The following is an 18,758-nucleotide window of genomic DNA, read 5'->3' on the forward strand; positions in this document are numbered from 1 at the left end:
ATCCTATTTGCTTGTATCCACCCCAGCACTTAGTAGAGTGCCTGGCACCCATAGTAAGTGCTTAACAAATATGATAATAATAATAATGTCTTTAATAGTGCAAATGTGTTCTACACTGTTTTAACTCAAATATAAGGAGATTGAAGAATGGTATGTTTACAACAATTGGGAATTCCCTCAGGCCTGAGCTGAAAAAGTTTTTGGTTTTTTGGGTTTTTTAAATGGTATTTGTTAAGCACTTACTATGGGCCAGGCATTGTACTAAGCACTGGAGTTTGTACAGTCTTAACCCCCATTTTCCAGATGAGATAACTGAAGCACAGAAAAGTTAAGTGACTCGCCCAAGGTCACACAGTGGGCAAGTGGCAGCGCCGGGATTACAACACAGGTCTTATGACTCCCAGGTCCATGTTCTTTCCACTAGGCTACGTTGAGTTAGTCACATGCAGACAGGGTCCTCTCTGTAGTTTCAGATTGGCCGTTGGTCATACATGACTGGCAGCTGCTGTTGACTAAATTGCTGCTTAAACCAGGCCCACTGGACTCAGGATGGGGAGAGTACAATACAACAGAGTTGCCACACACGTTCCCCGCCCTTAGTGAGCTTACAGTCTAGAGGCTAACTGATTTTCCCTACCAAGATCCACAATTTAAAGTCTAAGGCTGAGAAACTCAGAACCAGGAAGGGCCCTGTGGAGCAGACCTGCCTGGTGAAGCCTATTCTGTGGATCCCAACTGGATAGCAACCATGAAAGGACAGCTCTCTAATATGACTGAGCCATGAAGCTGCCTTGGTCTATGAGACTTCTCATTCTCCTCCTTTTCATGTCTGTTAGTATGCATTAAACTCCCTCTCTCATGCTGTTGTACACTGCAGAGCTGTCCTTCGTGCAGGCAGGTCTAAAAAGTATTGTTCATTCAGGGTGTTAATAATTCCCTTTTCTTTCCCCTGGTAAAGGCAAATTGGTAAAAACTAACAGTAGTAATTGAGGGCAATTTTTTTGCTTGTGTGAAAACCTGACAGAAACCATTCTGATTGAGCTTGCTGTGGGCAGGGATTATCACTCTTTACTGTTGTATTGTACATTCCCCAATAATAATAATAATAAGCATGGTATTTGTTAAGCATAACAATCTGTGTGCCAATAACTGTTCTAATTGAGGGGGTAGATACAAGGTAATCAGGTTGTTCCATGTGGGACTCACAGTCTTAATGCCCATTTTTACAGATGAGGTAACTGAGGCAATGAGAATTTGAGTGGCTTGCCCGAGGTCACACAGCAGACAAGCTGTGGAGTGGCATTAGAACCCGCGTCCTCTGACTCCCAAGCCCGTGCTCTTTCCACTAAGCCACGCTGCTTCTCTAGTATAGTGCTCTGCACACAGTAAGCACTTAATAAATACAGCTGACTGACGGACTGAATGAATGAATTCACTTAGCAAGCGAATCCAGTGAACTTGTTGAGTTTTCTACATAGAAATATCATTCCATCCTCTGCAATAGTCTTTTCTCCTCTGGAAACAATGGAACTGAAAAGTTCAACCAGAGACTATACAGTGGTCTTTGGCTCTTAGAAGCAGTGATCAAATACCATTAGGTAACTCTAACAGAACTCAGTTACAGCTCAAATTCACCACACAGAAGACGGAGATCTGGCAGACTGCTGAAGCTGCCAGTAGTCATAGTATTCCTATGCAAAATATGTTCTGAATGAGGTAACAGGTTAGCTATAGAGCTTAGAACATATCAGTCACTGAAATTCTAAAGCCACTGAATCAGTAGGTCAGGCTAAAAGGGCAGCATATCTTACCTTGAATTGCTACAGGATATGATGCAGGATCCAATGAGTAGAATGGCATGAAACAGCATCAGAGCTTTCATTCATTCGATCATTCATTCAATGGTATTTATTGAGTGCTTACTGTGTGCAGAGCACTGTACTGAGATCACGTAGAGAGTACAATGTAATGATAAACACACATTCCCTGCCCACAACGAGCAGGGTTAAAGTTAGGGTTAAACTTGAAAAGAAAAAAAGAAAGTGCAATTAAGTTCTGTTAAGTCCATTTCTGCAGTGAAAATGTGAAGAAACAAATTCATCCTAATTCTGCCAAGGTGGACTGAAGTCAATCCAAGATATTTGGGTGATGAGGCGAAGCAGCATGGCCTAGTGTATAGAGCACGAGCCTGGGAATCAGAAGGCCATGAGTTCTAATCCCGGATCTGCCACTTGTCTGCTGGGGGGCCTTGGGCAAGTCACTTCACTTCTCTGTGCCTCAGTTACCTCATCTGTAGAATGGGGATTAAGACTGTGAGCCCCATGCGGGACAGGGACTGTGTCCAACCCAGCGCTTAGAACGGAGCCTGGCACATAGTATGTGTTTAAAAATACCACAATTATAATAATAATTATTTTTATAAATTGTCAATATGAATTATCCTGAATTGTGATTATTTTGAAAGTGAGATATGGAGAGCTTAGCAATTTTTGAATGCATCATAAATAATTCTTCCACTGGGAGATTTCCCTTCTCCCCTCTCTGTAAAGCATCGGGAGTTTCCTTAGATAACTGGCACCCAAGATCATTCTTCTCTCTCCACTATGAAATACACCTTGAAACTAAGACTTGGGTTTGTTAAATATTGTATTGACATTCTTGTCCGATACCCTAAATTAAGCAAAGTTGCTTTAACATTACCATGTACGTCAATGGGTATCTCTGATGTCCAGTGTTCATTTAGTTATAGGCAAGAAACACTTATATAGATTCTGTATGTGAATCCTAAGAATAAAAGCTAAAAGCATATTTTTTATGGTATTTGTTATGTGTTTACTACATGCCAGGTACTGTAGTAACTGCTGGGGTAGACACCAACTAATCAGGTTGCACACAGTCCGTGTCCCACATGGGGGGGGGGGGGTCACAGTCTTAACGCCCATTTTACAGATGATGTAACTGAGGTACAAAGAAGTTAAGTGACTTGCCCAAGATCACACAGCAGGCAAGTGGCAGAGTCAGTATTAGAACCCAGGTCCTTCTAATTTCCAGCCCCTTTCTCTATCTACTAGGCCACTCTACTTCTCTAATTGATAATTAACCTAATTTTTACTCAAGTAACACCCCCATAGTAAATATTCTTAAATTACATAATCCCTAAAATAAAAATCCATATTCTAATGTATAATGAATGAAAGTTGGAGAAAGAGTAGCATCTTTAAACCTTAGTGAGTGCATATATTCATAATGCCTTGAAGATTATGGACCTTCAGAAATAACTGTCTTGATTACGAATATTCTTAGATTCTCTCAAGCATACTAATGATCAAACTATGGTATTTACTGAGCACTGATTGGGTGCAGAGCACTGTACTCTAGGGAGAGTACAATTCAACCGACTTGATAGATGTAATCCCTGCTCATAAGGACTGAGAAGGCAAATAGTTTATAAAGGTCAGGCATTGTTTTTCAAAATTCTCCTTGAGAGTAACTGACGTAGTGAATTGGAGTGGCCTATCCTACTGAAACTGTAATCCCTATTTTATTGTAACTGGAACAAGCACTGTTTCTCTATCCTAGGTCACATTACGTAAATGGAGCTTAAACACTCCCCCCTTCTCCCTTTTCCCACCCTACCCCACCTTTTCCCCACACATAATTCTGATGACTCACTTAGACAGTTAGAAATTAGCAAAGCAAAATGATTCCACACCGGCTTGAGATGATTTAAAGTTGCATTTGGTTTGATTCCCTCCACACACCCTTGTTTCAAATAACCATGTGAATGACCTAGAAAAATATCCACTTGGGGTGAAAATATTTTTTAAAGGAATTCATGGGTATTTCTGTTTGCTAGTTTTGTTACTCCATTGTCCTTGGAGCAAAATAAAAGGGAAATTCAGAACTGTGTAATGGTTTATTTTGACTATCCTTTTAAGTTAGCTCATTGTGGGTAGGGAATGTGTCTGTTGTTGTACTCTCCCAAGCGCTTCATACTGTGCTTCACACATAGTAAGTGCTCAATAAATACAATTGAATGAATTAATGAAGTTGTTAATAAGAGTGTGTTTGTCTTAAAAGGAAACAAATACATGTGATTCAGTGGGGAAAGCCTAGAATCCTAGAGCTTTAGAGTTGTAAGGGTACCCCCCAAGAAGGCCTACTAAATTTAAATTATCCAAGTCAGATGGTTGTCCATCCTCCTTGCAAAGTTCACTTGGGTCTGAGATTCTACAATCTTCCTTGGCAACTAATTTCAGTATTTGTAACTTTAGCAGTCAAGAAGTAAGTTTTGTCTGTCTAAATCTCTCACTTCAGTTTAAGCCTATTTCTTATTCTCTTTCTAAAGAATCTCACTTTTCTTATTTTCTCTAAACCACATACTTCAAACATATCTCTTCAGTCATTGCCAGTAAGTTAAATTCCCACAATATAGTTCCTATGAGGTCATTAGCTGTTCTCTATGAAAAAATCTGTTTCTGGCTCCAAGTTTTTATTTAACAACAATTGTCTTCACACCAAGTCAACATAACTTTCCTTTCTCCTTGTCTTTTTCTTTCAACTTTGTCCCCCAACCTCTCTCATGTCCACACATAGTTGTCTGCTGGCTATGAAGTTGGGGGAATTTGAGATAGAAGAGAGGAAATGAATAAGAGGTCAACAATAATAATAATAATTACAGAATTTTTTAAGCGCTCACTATGTGCCAAGCACTGTTCTAAGCACTGGAGTAGGTACAAGGTAATCAGGTTGTCCCACATGGGGCTCACAGTCTTAATCCCCATTTTACAGATGAGATAACTGAGGCACAGAAGAGTTAAGTGGCCTGTCCAAGGTCACACAGCAGACAAGTAGTGGAGCCAGGATTAGAACCCACGTCCTCTGACTCCCAAGCCCGTAGTCTTTCCACTAAACTACAATGCTTCTCATAGCAATAGCAATAGAGACAAGAACAAGAGTAGGTCTATAAGCTCCTTGACGGCAGGGATCAGTTCTACCATCGATAATGTATTCTTCCAAATGCCAAGTAACAGTGTTCTGCACACAATAAGGGCTCAATAAATACCACTGATTAATTGATTTACTGATTGTCTTGATAGGAGTGAAGCAGGCGAGCTGAGGGGTGGTGGGAGAGGAGTGAGGATAAGTAGGAGGAAGAAAGTTGATCGAGTCCCTTAAAGCCAACGGTCAGGGATTTCTGCTTGATATGGAGACAAATGGGCAACCATTGGAGGGTTTTGAGAAGTGGGGAAATGTGAGCAGGATTTTTTTTTTTAGAAAATGAACCAGGAAGCAGAGTGCAGTGTGGGCTGGAATGGGGAGGGGCTGGAGGCCGGTGAGGAGGCTGATGCAATAGTCGAGATGGGATATGACAAGAGCTTGGACTACAGTGGTAGGAGTTTGGAGAGGAAGGGGTGAATTATAGGGATGTTGTCCAAGTAAGGATTTGGTGACTGACTGAATATGTGGTTTGGAGGATAATTTTTTATCTAGCCAAGCTTCTTTATCTTGTTTTGCCATAGCTGTTTTCATAAATCTATGCTCCCCCTTTTCCATGGTCTCTACCTCTCCCACATTCCAACAGGGAGGAGTCATAGATATCACCAAGGTTGAGAGGCTTGAATGATGGTGATGTTTTCTACAGTGAGAGAAACATTAGAAGCAGGAGAGGATTTGGGAGGGAAAATGTGGGGTTCAGTTTTGGACATGTTGAGCTTGAGGTGTCAGCAGGACAACCAAGTGGAGATGTCCTGGAGGCAGGAGGACATAGAGGATTGCAGAGAAGTCCAGGGAGGTAAATTTGGGAGTTTTCTTGAAGCCATGAGAGTGGACCATTTGCCCATGAAACAAAGGATGGATTCTCTTAAAAATGTTTAAAATGTCTAGGCTCTGGATGTAATGTTTGGGTGACTTCTGAACCCACTCTCTAGACCTGTTTATATGTAAGCTGGCTAGGTGCAGATACTTTCAAAGTGGTGTCTAATTAGTAGCGCCTAATAGAGGACCCCAAAATTTTCAAAAACTGAGTGTTTTTCTGTGGTATTTGTTAAGTGCTTACTATGTGCCCGGTTCTGTACTAACTTCTGGGGTAGACACAGGCTAATCGGGTTGGACACAGTCCATGTCCCACATGGGGCTCACCGTCTTAATCCCCCTTTTTCAGATGAGGCAACTGAGGCCCAGAGAAGTTAAGTGACTTGCCCAAGCTCACACAGCAGACAAGTAGAAGAGCTGAAATTAGACCTCAGGTCCTCTGACTCCCAGGCCCATGCTCTTCCCACTAAGCCATGATGCTTTGTTCAGACGTATATTTGATTGAACATTCAATTTTAACCTGATGTCACTATTTGGGGAATTTCTTTCTGTCTTTCTCCCCCATTATTCATGCATTCTATCGTATTTATTGAGCACTTACTCTGTGCAGAGCACTGAACTAAGCGCTTGATTAGAACGTAAGCTCCTTGTGGGCAGAGGATGCGTCTTCTACTTCTGTTATTTTCCCAAGCGTTTAGTTCAGTGGACTGCATTCAGTAGGTGCTCAAGAAATACCATCATTGTTATTACTACTACTGTGGCTACAGCTGCTGGATACTACTTTTTCAGAATGGGGAACTTGTAGGAAGGAATTGAATACAATAAACAGAGACACAGTCTCGCTCTCACCTTCCTCTTCCTCCCCTCTCTTTTCCTCTCTTCCTTCCCCTTCTCCTCCTCTTCCTCTCCTTCTCCTCTCTCCCCCTTCCCTCTGATTGACTGTGGATTTGGAGCGGCCATGAGCCAGATTTGGAGCGGCCATGAGCCAGAGAGGAGGAAACCAGAGGCCCCGCCAGCTCTCTCTCTCTTTCCTTCTCTTTCTCTCTCTCCCCCAGCCCTGAAACAATGAGCCTTCTAACTTTACCTTGGTCCCAGATCTGGCTCAAATCTGATCTGCTGTCAGAGTGAAGCCTCACCAACCAATCTATCAATGGCATTTATTGAGTACTTACAATGGGCAAAGCATTGTACTAAGTGCTTGGGAGAGTTCAATACAATAGAATTAGCTGACCTGTTCCCTGTCCATAATTAGTTTACAGTCACCAGCTTAGCTTGCATGATAAGGCTGCACATCTCTGCTATAAATGTCTTTCCCACTGAATGTGTTGTGCCTATATTTTCTTACATAAGCACTGGACTGTTACAGTACTTTATTCTGTAGGACAAACATATTAGACTGTAAGCCCGTCATTGGGCAGGGATTGTCTCTATTTGTTGCCGAATTGTATATTCCAAGCACTTAGTACAGTGCTCTGCAATAGCAAGCGCTCAATAAATACTATTGAATTGAATGAATATACTAAAAGGATATGAGACATTTTCTGAAATATGCGAGCACAGCTTCCTTCTCAGATTGTCAATATATGAACTGTATAATCGCTAAAGCAATTTGGAGGAACATTTGGATATTAATAGCTGTGCATACTTTATAATTTTTTTAAATTCCAGATTCTTTGCCAAGGGCAACAAAATATTCTTGCTTTTTTTGTTCCCATTTTGTTGTTGTTGTTGTGATTATAATTTTAAACTACTGTGTAACAATGCCCCCTCTTGTTGCTTTCTTGTAGAAATCCTTTTCCTTCTCAGCTGAACTGTTCGTTTCTTAAGGGGAAAAAATCTTTATGAGTCATATTTTGTGTGCTTATAGAGTTAATCTCCTGCAGAAGAACATGAACATTCTAATGTATTTATTAAACATTCTAGGCCAAATTCACTCCAGAAAATATCATTATTGGCCCTGACTTTCCTCTTATATTCTCACACCAGGTACTTTAAAAGACAATGGTAGATTCCATATCATCCCCAAGTAAATAGGAATTTGGAGATTAGGAGTGAGATCACAAAGGTTCTTTGAGTTGGTCAGGTAGAACACATCTGTCACCAATTGGTTATGTTAGCCAGCTCTCTACACTGGCAAAGCTTCCTGTGAGCAGGGCACAGATCACAAATCTTTTTAAAGAGTTGTATTCCTGTGACTGGGTGGTCATTGGTTTATATGTTAAAGAAGGCAGCCGCTAGAATAGTGTTTTGGAGGAAGCCATTTCATTATTGTCTCCAACAGCTCTAATCCATACCCTTTTCTTCATTAAAAAAAACCCTAGTCTGAAGGTCAGATCAGCAGTATCCCATGTATTATTATTATTATTGATGATGATATTAATAAATACTTAATATGTGCCAGGCATTGTACTAACTGCTGGGGTAGTTCGAAGCTAATCAGGTTGGACACAGTCCATGTCCTATTTGGGGCTCACAGTCTTACTCCTCATTTTACAGATGTACATATCTGTAATTTATTTATTTGTACAAGCGCTCAAGAAATATGATTGAATGAAGTGACTTGCCCACGGTCACAGAGCAGACAAGTGGTGTAGGCGAGATTAGAACCCAGATCCTCTGACTTCCAGGCCTGTGCTCTTTCCACTAGGCAACACTGCGTCTCCATAGTCAACTATGCTTCTGCGCCCTCAATTAATAAGATTGAATGAATGAATGAATGTGACCTTCCTTTTGACGTCAAACCCATTCTTTCCCTTTGTGGAACCTGTCTTCCGGGAGCTTGGGGCTCAGGGCTATTTTGTTGACTCATTTAAAAATTCTAATTCAGCTTCCTGCAGAAACATACTAAGTACTCCATTTCATCTTCTCAGAGTAGTCTCTTGGAAACATAGGCTGTTGCTGATATGTAATGTCCTGTTCTTAATCATCTTAACATGTCTAAAATCTGCCCTTTCCTCTCCATCCAAACTGCTATCACGTTAATACAATTACTCATCCTAACCTGACTGAATTATTGCATCAGCTTCCTGACTGACCTCCTAGCCTCCTGTCTCTCCTCACTCCAGTCCAGTCCACTCTACTGCCCAGACCATTTGTCTACAGAAATGCTCAGGACACGTCACCCTGCTCCTCAAAAAACTTCAGTCATTGCCCATCCACCTCTAGATACTTTTATAGACACAATTCAATTTTATTTATAAAAATAAGTTTGCACCATTGAAAACGTTAGGACAGTCTACGGCAGTAAGGGTCTGTCTTTTTTGATCACTTAAAAATGGGTCTAGGGAACAGTGTAACAAATATAAAAACGTGCCCAGATCTGGATGTGCAATTAACCAAATTAACCAATAAAACTAACCAAATTTTATGCTTTCATCTTAACAGAACAAAAGGTAATTGGGTGTTTTTAGTTTATATGCTGAAGTGTAAAGAGTAAAGGAGTCAAGGTACCTGAATAATCCTAAGGAAACCATAATAAGGACCCTCCTATCTCACAATAAATGAAAGGTAGATTTTTTAACGCTTTATTTTTAATCGCAGGAATAATAATAATTGTGGTGTTTGTTAAGTGCTTACTGTATGCGAGATACTATCCTAAGCACTGGGGTAGATTCAAGATAATTGAGTTGGACATAGTCCTTATCCCACATAGGGCTCCCCGTCTCATTGAGAAGCAGCGTGGCTTAGTGGAAAGAGCCCAGGCTTGGGAGTCAGAGATCGTGGATTCAAATCGCGGCTCTGCCACTTATCTGTGTGACTTTGGGCAGCTCTGTGCCTCAGTTACCTCATCTGTAAAATGGGGGTTAAAACTGTGAGCCTCACGTGGGACAACCTGATTATTCTTTCATTCAATCATGATTATGATTTATGAAGGTATTTATGATTACCTTGTATCTACCCCAGCACTTAGAACAGAGCTTGGTACATAGTAAGTGCTCAACAAATACCATCATCATCATTACTATTATTATTATTATTGTTATCTCCATTTTCCAGATGAGGTAACTGAGGCCCAGAGAAGTGACTTGTCCAAGGTCACACAGCAGACAAGTGGTGGAGCTGGGATTAGAACCCAGGTCCTTCTGAATCCCAGGCCCGTACTCTAACCAGTAGGCCAGGCTGTCGGTTTGCCCTGCTGGATTGTAAACTCCTGGAGGACAGGGATTCCCTCCTCCAGTGGTTGCTCAGCCATCTCTGCATCAAGCAGAAACTCCTTGCCGTTGGATTCAAGGCACTCAGTCAGCATTCCCTGTCTCCCCACCTCACTTATCCTCACTCCTCTCCCACTACAACCGAGCCCATATCCTTCGCTCCTCTAATACTAATTTATTGTCCCTCCCTCTCGCCTCACCAGCGAGAGGTGACCTACTCATGCCCTCACTATTGCCTGGAACTTTCACTCCCTACATATCTGTTAGACAATCTCCCCATTTTAAAAGCTCTAATAATAATAATGTTGGTATTTGTTAAGCACTTACTATGTGCAGAGCACTGTTCTAAGCGCTGGGGTAGACACAGGGGAATCAGGTTGTCCCACATGGGGCTCACAGTCTTAATCCCCATTTTACAGATGAGGTAAGTGAGGCACAGAGAAGTTAAGTGACTTGCCCACAGTCACACAGCTGACAAGTGGCGGAGTTGGGATTCGAACTCATGACCTCTGACTCCAAAGCCCGTGCTTTTTCCACTGAGCCACGCTGCTTCTCTACTGAATTCATATCTTCTTCAGGAAGTCTTCCTTAATTATGCTTTCTTCCCCCACCTTACTTTCCTTCCATACCACCTCTTCTATGCACTTAAGTAGTCTCCACCTCATCCCCATCACCATAGCAGACTAGCCTAGTGGAAAGAGCAAGGGCCTTGGAGTCAGAGGACCTGGGTTCTAATCCCTGTTTTGCCACTTACTCGCTGTGTAACCTTGAGCAGGTCACTCTACTTCTCTGTGCCTCAGTTGCCTCATCTGCAAAATGGGGGTTCAATGTCTGCCCTCCCTCCTACTTAGACTGTGAGACCCACGTGGGACAGGGACTGTGTCCAACCTAATTGACTTGTAGCTACCCCACTGCACGGAACAGTGCTTGACACATAATAAGGGCTTAAAAGGGAAGCAGCATGGCCTAGTGGATAGAGCATGGGCCTGGGAGTCAGAAGGACCTGAGTTCTAACTCCAGCTCTGCCACTTGTCTGTTGTGTGACCTTGGGCAAGTCACTTCACTTCACTGGCCTCAGTTCCCTCATCTGTAAAATGGAGATTAAGACTGTGAGCCCCATGTGGGACAGGGACTGTATCCAACCTGATTAGCTTATGTCTACCCCAGCACTTAGAACCGTACTTGACACATAGTAAGCACTTAACAAATAGCATCATCATCATTATTATCATTTTACTACTAATAACAAATACCATCACTATCATCATCGAAGCACTTATGTGCTTTGTGAATCCTTGTGCTTATTACTTCCCTTACCTTTAATTTATTTAATGTCTTTTTCCCCTCCTCCACTGTAAGCTCCTTGAGGGCAGGAATTGTGTCTACGAATTGTACTGTACTGCCCCAAGTGCTTAGTACAATGCTCTGCCCAAAATAAGCGCTCAATAGATACCACTGGTTGATTGGATTAAGTACTTAGTTCAGTGCTCTGCACCCAGTAGGTGCTCAATAAATACTATGGATGAATCTACTGACAGATTTTTTTGCCTATCCTGGTCCTGATAGGATACACGGTGCAAAAAGTGAGTAGGGGGCAGTGAAAATCTCAGTGCTAGGCAGCTCATTGACCGATGTACTCCAAACTCACACTGACAATACTGATATTTATCAAAAAATGGCCTTCAAACCACCAAGTTGTTGCTCTCGCCCTCCAACCTTACCTCGCTGCTCTCCTGCTACAACCCAATTCACACGCTCAACTCCTCTAACACCAACCTACTCTTTGCACTTCCATCCTGTCTATCCCGCCTCCGAGCCCTTGCTCACATCCTTCCCTTGGACCTGGAACTCCCTCTCCACTTGTATCTAACAGTCCACCACTCTCCCCACCTTTGAAACCCTCCTACATCTGCTCAAAGAAGCCTTCCCTGACTAACCTCTCATTTCCTGACTCCCAGGCCCACGCTCTTTCCACTAAGCCATGCACATAAATGACTGTAATTTGCTTTGCTGAGCCAGCCACGCGCTGCAGAAAGACAATAAGTCTTAAAAAGTTACGCTCTTATACACCATTACTGGAGAAGAGATGTTATACACTACTGGAGAGCTTCATTGGTAACATGGAGCTAAAATGCTATCACAAATTCTATTACCTGGGCAGCACATTGATCGATGACACACCGATAGACAAGGAAATAGGAAATCAAGAAGCCAGCATATTGTTTTGGAAGAGTTAGAGTGTGGAGGCAGTGTAGTTTCAAGCTTCAAATCAATTTGAAGGACTGCAAAACTTACCCAAGGTCACACAGCAGACAAGTGGCGGTGCCAGGATTAGAACCCATGACCTTCTGACTCATGTTCTCATGTTCTCTTCAAGCAGTTAATCTCATCCCAGAGATTCTTGTATTCTTGTTTGTTTTTGAGTCTCCTGGAGACAAAGCACATGACATTTGCAGGTGATCCATATCCTAGGGAGGATGTCCCGTTTGGCTCTCAGAAGTCCTTTTGTGTTTGCATAAAGGACCATTAGTGCCAGCACTATAAAAGGTGCTAGGGTTGTAGGTTGCTTACTTTGAACGATAGTCATTAGGTTGTCTTGCCCGCATTTGATTTCCATAGCTGCATTTGATTTCCATAGCTGGTAGTAAGGCATGCAAGCAGAAATCCCAAGATGCTTTGTTTGTTTCCCACCTATTCGTATTCAAATTAGACGAAGACATTCTGGTGATTGGGGATGAGAGGTCGGAGGTGAGGGAGTCAAGAGCGAGGTCCAGATAGAAGGTTGGCTGGGGAGGAAAGAAGACAGTGAGTTGGAAAACAGTGGGAAAAGCAAGCCTCGAAGCCAAATAATAATAGTAATAATTGTGGTATTGCTTTATCGCTCAACTATGTGCCAAGCACTGCACTAAACACTTGGTTAGATACAAGCAAATCGGGTTGGACACAGTCCCTTTCCCCTGTGGGCCTCACAGTCTCAATCCCCATTTCACAGGATGAACGCGAGGCAGCGGCAGGCTCATGAACGGGAGGCAGCGGCAGGCTCCCACGGCCTCGGTCAGTCAATGGTATTTTTTGAACACTTGGTACTATGTGCAGAGCACTGAACTAAGTGCTTGGAATGTACAATTCAGCAACAGATAGAGACAATCCCTGTCCAATATGGCAAGACCTTGGACTAAGGTGATAGCACCTTGGCTGTAGAGGAAGGGGAGGATTCAGGAACTGTAGAGGAGGAAGAATCAGCAGGATTTAGCAGTAAATTGAATGTGAAAGCTGAAAGGCATTGAGGAGTTGAGGATGATCGATCATATTTACTGAGTGCTTGCCATGTGAGTCAACACGTTCCCTGCCCACAACGAGTTTACAGACTAGAGGGCGATAAAGATATTAATATAAACTACAAATATGTCCATAAGTGCTGTGGGGCTAAGGGAGGGGTGAATAAAGGGTGCAAATCCAAGCATAAGGGCAACATAGAACAGAGTGAGTGAAGAGGAAATGAGGGTTTAGTTGGGAAGGCCTCTTGGAGGAGATGTGGTTTTCATAAGTCTTTGAAGGTAATTAGGGTGTTTGACTGTCGGATATGCCAGACCAGAGGCATGACGTGGGGGAGAGGTTGGCGAAGAGATAGGTAAGATCAAGGTACAGTGAGTAGGTTGGCATTAGAGGAGCGAGGTGTGCAGGTTGCGTTGTAGTAGGAAATCAGGAAGGCAAAGTAGGAGGGGACAAGGTGATTGAGGGCTTTAAAGCCTACGGTGAGGACTTTCTGTTTGATGCGCAGGTGCGTGGGCAACCACTGGAGGTTCTTTAGGAGCAGGGAAATATGGACTGAGCAGTTTTGTAGAAAAATGATCCGGGCAGAGAGTGAAGTATGGACTTTAGTGGGGAGAGGCAGGAGGTAGGGAGGTCAACCTGGAGGCTGATGCAGCAGTCAAGGCGGAACAGGATAAGTGCTTGGGTCAACGCGGTAGCAGTTTGGATGAAGGTGAAAGGGGGCGGATTTTAGTAATGCTGTGAAGGGTGAACGGACAGGATTTGGTGACAGGTCGAATATGTGGGTTGAATGAGAGAAATGAGTCGAGGATAATACCAAGGTTACAGGCTTGTGAGACAGGGAGGATGGTGGTGCTGTAGACAAAGATGGGAAATTAGGAGGAGGAGGAGTGTGCTTAGAGGAAGATGAGGAGTTCAGTTTTAGACATGTTGAGTTCGAGGTGCCAGCAGGACAACCAAGTGGAGATGTCCTGGAGGCTAGGGGAGATGCAGGTGGGTAGAGTGATTCACAGTCCTGAGTGGGCCACGATTCTCTCATTTTAAGGAATTTAAATCCAAGTCCTGGGGAGAGTTTACTCAGATCACTAAATATCCTTAGCTACAGTCCGACTCCTCTGCTCTTGCTCCCAGATAACTCAATCCCGACTCCATTAGCCCAATCTCCTCTCCCAGTTTCCAACTCCCAAAGTGCTTAACTAGGGCTAAACCAATAAAGCATTGCTAGGACACATAACAGTTATAGACAGAGACAATCACTTTATTGCTTCCCCCAGCCCCTGAAATGAAAAGGGAGAATTACACCAGCTCATCAAGCCAGAGTCAACTGACTGGAAAGACTAAACCTGCAATTGTCGTTTTACTCATTCATTTGTTAAACAGAAATAATCTGAGAGACTAATGTCTGAAATAGGTTTATATTTGTGTTTTCTAGTAGCTTTCACTTGTTTCGACGCTTAGTACAATGCTCTGCACACAGTAAGTGCCCAATAAATATGACTGAATTCAGTGCTGCAGTGAATAATGGCTATAAACGGTTGCCAATTTAAGCTACTTCGTTAGACTGCTTATGGCCAAGGTTGTGCTAATTTTTAACTTTGGGTAAATTTCTCTGGTGATTTTTAATGAATAATCTGATATTCTACAGTTGAATTAGATTCTCTTTGTAGGCATATTGGCTGCAATGCTAATAGTATTAAGCATAAATTCTAATTTTCACATTTGCTTGCATGACAGTCAAGAGATTCTTCTTCATTACAGGCATTTAGTCCATTTAGGATAAAGCTTCTTAATCACTTACAGGTTTATTTCCTTCCATTTACCCAGAGCTAGAAATGCCACATTTATTCTAATCTAATAGCCTTGGCTTAGGAGAGAAGATTGCCTGAGACATTCATTTTGCTAAATTTCCTAGGGAAAAACATGTTCTAAGTGATGTGAAGTTTTTCTTTATTCTTGCTCTTTCAGAACTCATCAGATAAAGGAACTCTGTCTTTATAAATTGGGCCTTTTAATATCATCTAAGTGATAGGAAATACACTTGCATTGGCAAAAACCTTGGCTATCCCAGATAGAGGGATGGGTGTGGGATTGGCCTTGCTCACCACCCCTGTTCAGGGGCAGGGAGAAGGAGTCAGAGGGGAATGGGAAAAAAGTCTGGGACTTGACCAGATGGGAGGCTGGGCAAGGTGAAGAAACACTGGTTTCCCCGCAACTGGCTCCCTCCTCTGCTCTGGGAATCGGAGTAGTAACAATAATAATAATAATTGTGGTATTCGTTAAGCGTTTACTATGTGCCTGGCACTGTACTAAGGGCTGGGGTAGATACAAGATAATCAGGCTGGAGACAGAGAAGCAACGTGATGTAGTGGATAGAGCGTGGGCCTGGGAGACAGAAGGTCATGGGTTCTAATCCCAGCTCTGCCACTTGTCTGCTGTGTGACCTTGGGCAAGTCACTTTGCTTCTCTGGGCCTCAGTTACCTCATCTATAAACTGGGGGTTGAGACTGTGAGTCCCACTTGGGACAGGGACTGTGTCCAACAGGAGTTGCTTGTATCCATCACAATGCCTGCTACACAGTAAGCACTTAACACATGCCATTATTATTATTATTATTATTATTATGCAGTCCCTATCCCACATAGGGCTCGCAGTCTGAATCCCCATTTTACAGATGAGGACAGTGAGGCACAGAGAAGTTGAGTGACTTGCCCAGAGTCACAGAGCAGACAAGTGGCAGAGCCACTACCATACTCTCCAAGCACTTAGTACAGTGCTCTGCAAACAGTAGGTACTCAGGAAGCATTATGAATTGATTAATAAGCTCTCAGGTAGAAAGTATGCCAATTACCACGTGTGATATTAACAGCAGAATTTTGACAGGGTATCCAGTAAATCAATCTATTGAGCATTTACTGTGTGCTGAGCACTGTGCTGAGTCCTTGGGAGAGTACAATACAACAGAGTTTGCACACACAATCCCTGCCCACAAGGAGGTTACAGTGTAAATATGAAACAATCAGATCTGTACATACTAAGTGCTCAATAACAGCACCCCAGAGTTTAGTACAGTGCCTGGCACATGGTAAGTGCTTAACAAATACCATAATTATCAATTACTATTATCACTGATTAATTGAAGGAGCATCACCTGGAGCTGAAGTGACACCCAGTAGAATTCATTGACTCGTTGTTGAATGCTACTGGTTCTATGACAGTGTTGCTACACTTTTATCATACAACCAGATTATCACCTTTTGCTTGATCCCTGTCATCATTTCCATGTGATTTTCATAGATTTTCAGGGATGAAATGGGATGAATCCATCAAACGTGACTTTGGCAGTGGTCTTTTGCTTGGGTGCCCGATTGTTTAGAACTGGAGTGACACCTAGTGGAATTCACCATGTTCCTAAATGGTGCGAAGTTATCCTTCCGTTCAACTCAGACTGGAACCACTGGTGTGGAGATACAGTGCTTTGGCCCTCCTTTGATGCCCCCGCTACCATCTCTGGGAACAGGGGAGAAGGACAGAAGAAGGGAAGAGGAGGAGAAATTGGGAAGGAGGGAGAGCAGTTTTGCATGGTGCAGTGGATAGAACATGGGGCCTGGGAGTCAGAAGGTCATGGATTCTAATTCCGGCTCTGCCATGTGTCTGCTGTGTGACTTTGACTTGAGTGGGAAGGTGGGGATTAATCTTTAGGAGGAGTTTTTGGTGGGGGAGGGTTTCAAAGGTAGGGAAGGATGTGGTTTGACAAATCTGAGGTTAGAGAGGGCGTCACTTCACTTCTCTGGGCCTCAGTTACCTCATCTGTAAAATGGGGATTGAGATTGTGGGCCCTACATGGGACAGGGACTGTGTCCAACCCGATTTGCTTTTAGCCACCCCAGTGCTTAGTACAGTGCCTGGCACATAGTAAAGTGCTTAACAAATATCATAATTATCATTATTAATATTGTAGGGGACTCTAAAACAATAACTCTGAACCCAAAATGACCCTGGAAGATGGACAGTAGTGCCCAATCCATGGCCAGAAAGTAGTTGGCAACCCCCAGAATGTAGTCCATGTGGCTCATACACTATTCTGAAATATGCAGCACTATTTGGCTAACTCTGGATATTCACTCTCAAAAATGGCTCTCAAAGACCTCCCAGTTTTGTAGCAGCACTCAAAATCTTGGCGAAGCAGTTCAGCAGGTGACATTCCCACGTCCAATCCACCACTTACACTCTTACCCTTGCTTGGAACTCCCTCTCCAACCTCAGATTTGGAGTACCATACAACGATAGACACATTCCCTGCCCGCAACAAGCTTAGATGGTGATGATGATGATGATGATGATGACCACCCCACTTAATAGAAACTTCTTATTTTCACATATTTTCATTAGTTGTGATATTTGTTAAGGGTTTACTATGTGCCAAACACTGTACTAAGTACTGGGGTATGTGCAAGGTAGCTCATCATTACACCTGGGCTATGTCCCCTCTGAGGGGTGGGGATTAGAGTCATCTGGGGGCTAAATTCTCTCCCCTTTGACGAAGGTAGAAGTCTGGATAAGGGTGAATCAGAGAGGAAGGAATAATTTCAAAAGCGTTTATATTTAGAAAAGCACATCTCCAGAACGATCAGATCTCATAAGCTTTATTTCATTCCCCTTTAAAAAGTCTCCAGAAAACAAGTAGAGGCAGGTATTGCTATCCTCATTTCATAAACGAAGAAATGGAAGCTTAGAGAGAAAGTGACTCAAAGCAAGTTCAGGTCTTCTGGTTCTCAATCAAATCTGCAACACTAGCTTTCCCCCACTCCTGTTCAGAAGTGGTGCTGGAAAGATCTGGAATGTCCGCTATACTTGCAGAGCAAAACTAAAGAGACTTCTTTATTTTGCCTTCATTATTTAGGCTGACATTCATAGAGCCTTTCTTGATTCACAGCTGATCCTGTGGCATTTTTGCTTCGATCTGTGTCTTTTTCCCCCCAACAGATTATAAAATGCCTCAAGGGCAGGGTCCTTATCATCTACTTGAATTGTATGTTCCCAAGAGCCTAGTACAGGGCTCTGTACATAGAAGTTGCTCAATAAATGACGATGCACCCCTTTTTCTCAGAAGCTGGAGTGTCAGCCATTCTGGATTACTAAACGGTATGCTCCATGATGCTTCTATGGACACTTCAACCAAATGTCATGCCCCATCTTTACTGACTAAATGGTATTCCTGTAAATTTAGAAAACACTCATCCCGAGTCCTGCTTACCTTACTCTTTCCTTATGTGCATATCAGGCAGCTGAGATCAGCCGAAGGAGTTTTGAGTTGATATTGCATATGTTCTCCTGGAGATTATAAATAATAAAATAATAATGTTGGTATTTGTTAAGCGCTTACTAGGTGCCGAGCACTGTTCTAAGCGCTGGGGGAGATACAGGGTAATCAGGTTGTCCCACATGAGGCTCACACACTTTTAATCCCCATTTTACAGATGAGGGAACTGAGGCACAAAGAAGTTAAGTGACTTGCCCAC

General features: G+C 42.8%; 1 protein-coding gene across 4 annotated transcripts in view; it reads right to left on the reverse strand.

The window, feature by feature from the left end:
* The window catches only part of GNE (glucosamine (UDP-N-acetyl)-2-epimerase/N-acetylmannosamine kinase), a 122,485-nt gene extending 103,915 nt beyond the window's left edge, over positions 1-18,570 (reverse strand). For 3 of the 4 annotated variants that reach the window (XM_039910807.1, XM_039910806.1, XM_029055890.2), the window contains exons 1-2: positions 18,494-18,570; positions 12,261-12,393 (exon numbers count right to left, since the gene is read on the reverse strand). The gene's annotated coding sequence lies outside the window, so the exon portion shown is untranslated. Of the gene's footprint in view, positions 1-12,260; positions 12,394-12,536; positions 12,700-18,493 lie in introns of those variants that run through there. The other variant, XM_039910805.1, reaches the window with a different exon arrangement.
* Between the last annotated feature and the right edge of the window lie 188 nt (positions 18,571-18,758).

This window comes from Ornithorhynchus anatinus, chromosome X5 (assembly GCF_004115215.2).
Source record: "Ornithorhynchus anatinus isolate Pmale09 chromosome X5, mOrnAna1.pri.v4, whole genome shotgun sequence".
NCBI lineage: Eukaryota > Metazoa > Chordata > Mammalia > Monotremata > Ornithorhynchidae > Ornithorhynchus > Ornithorhynchus anatinus.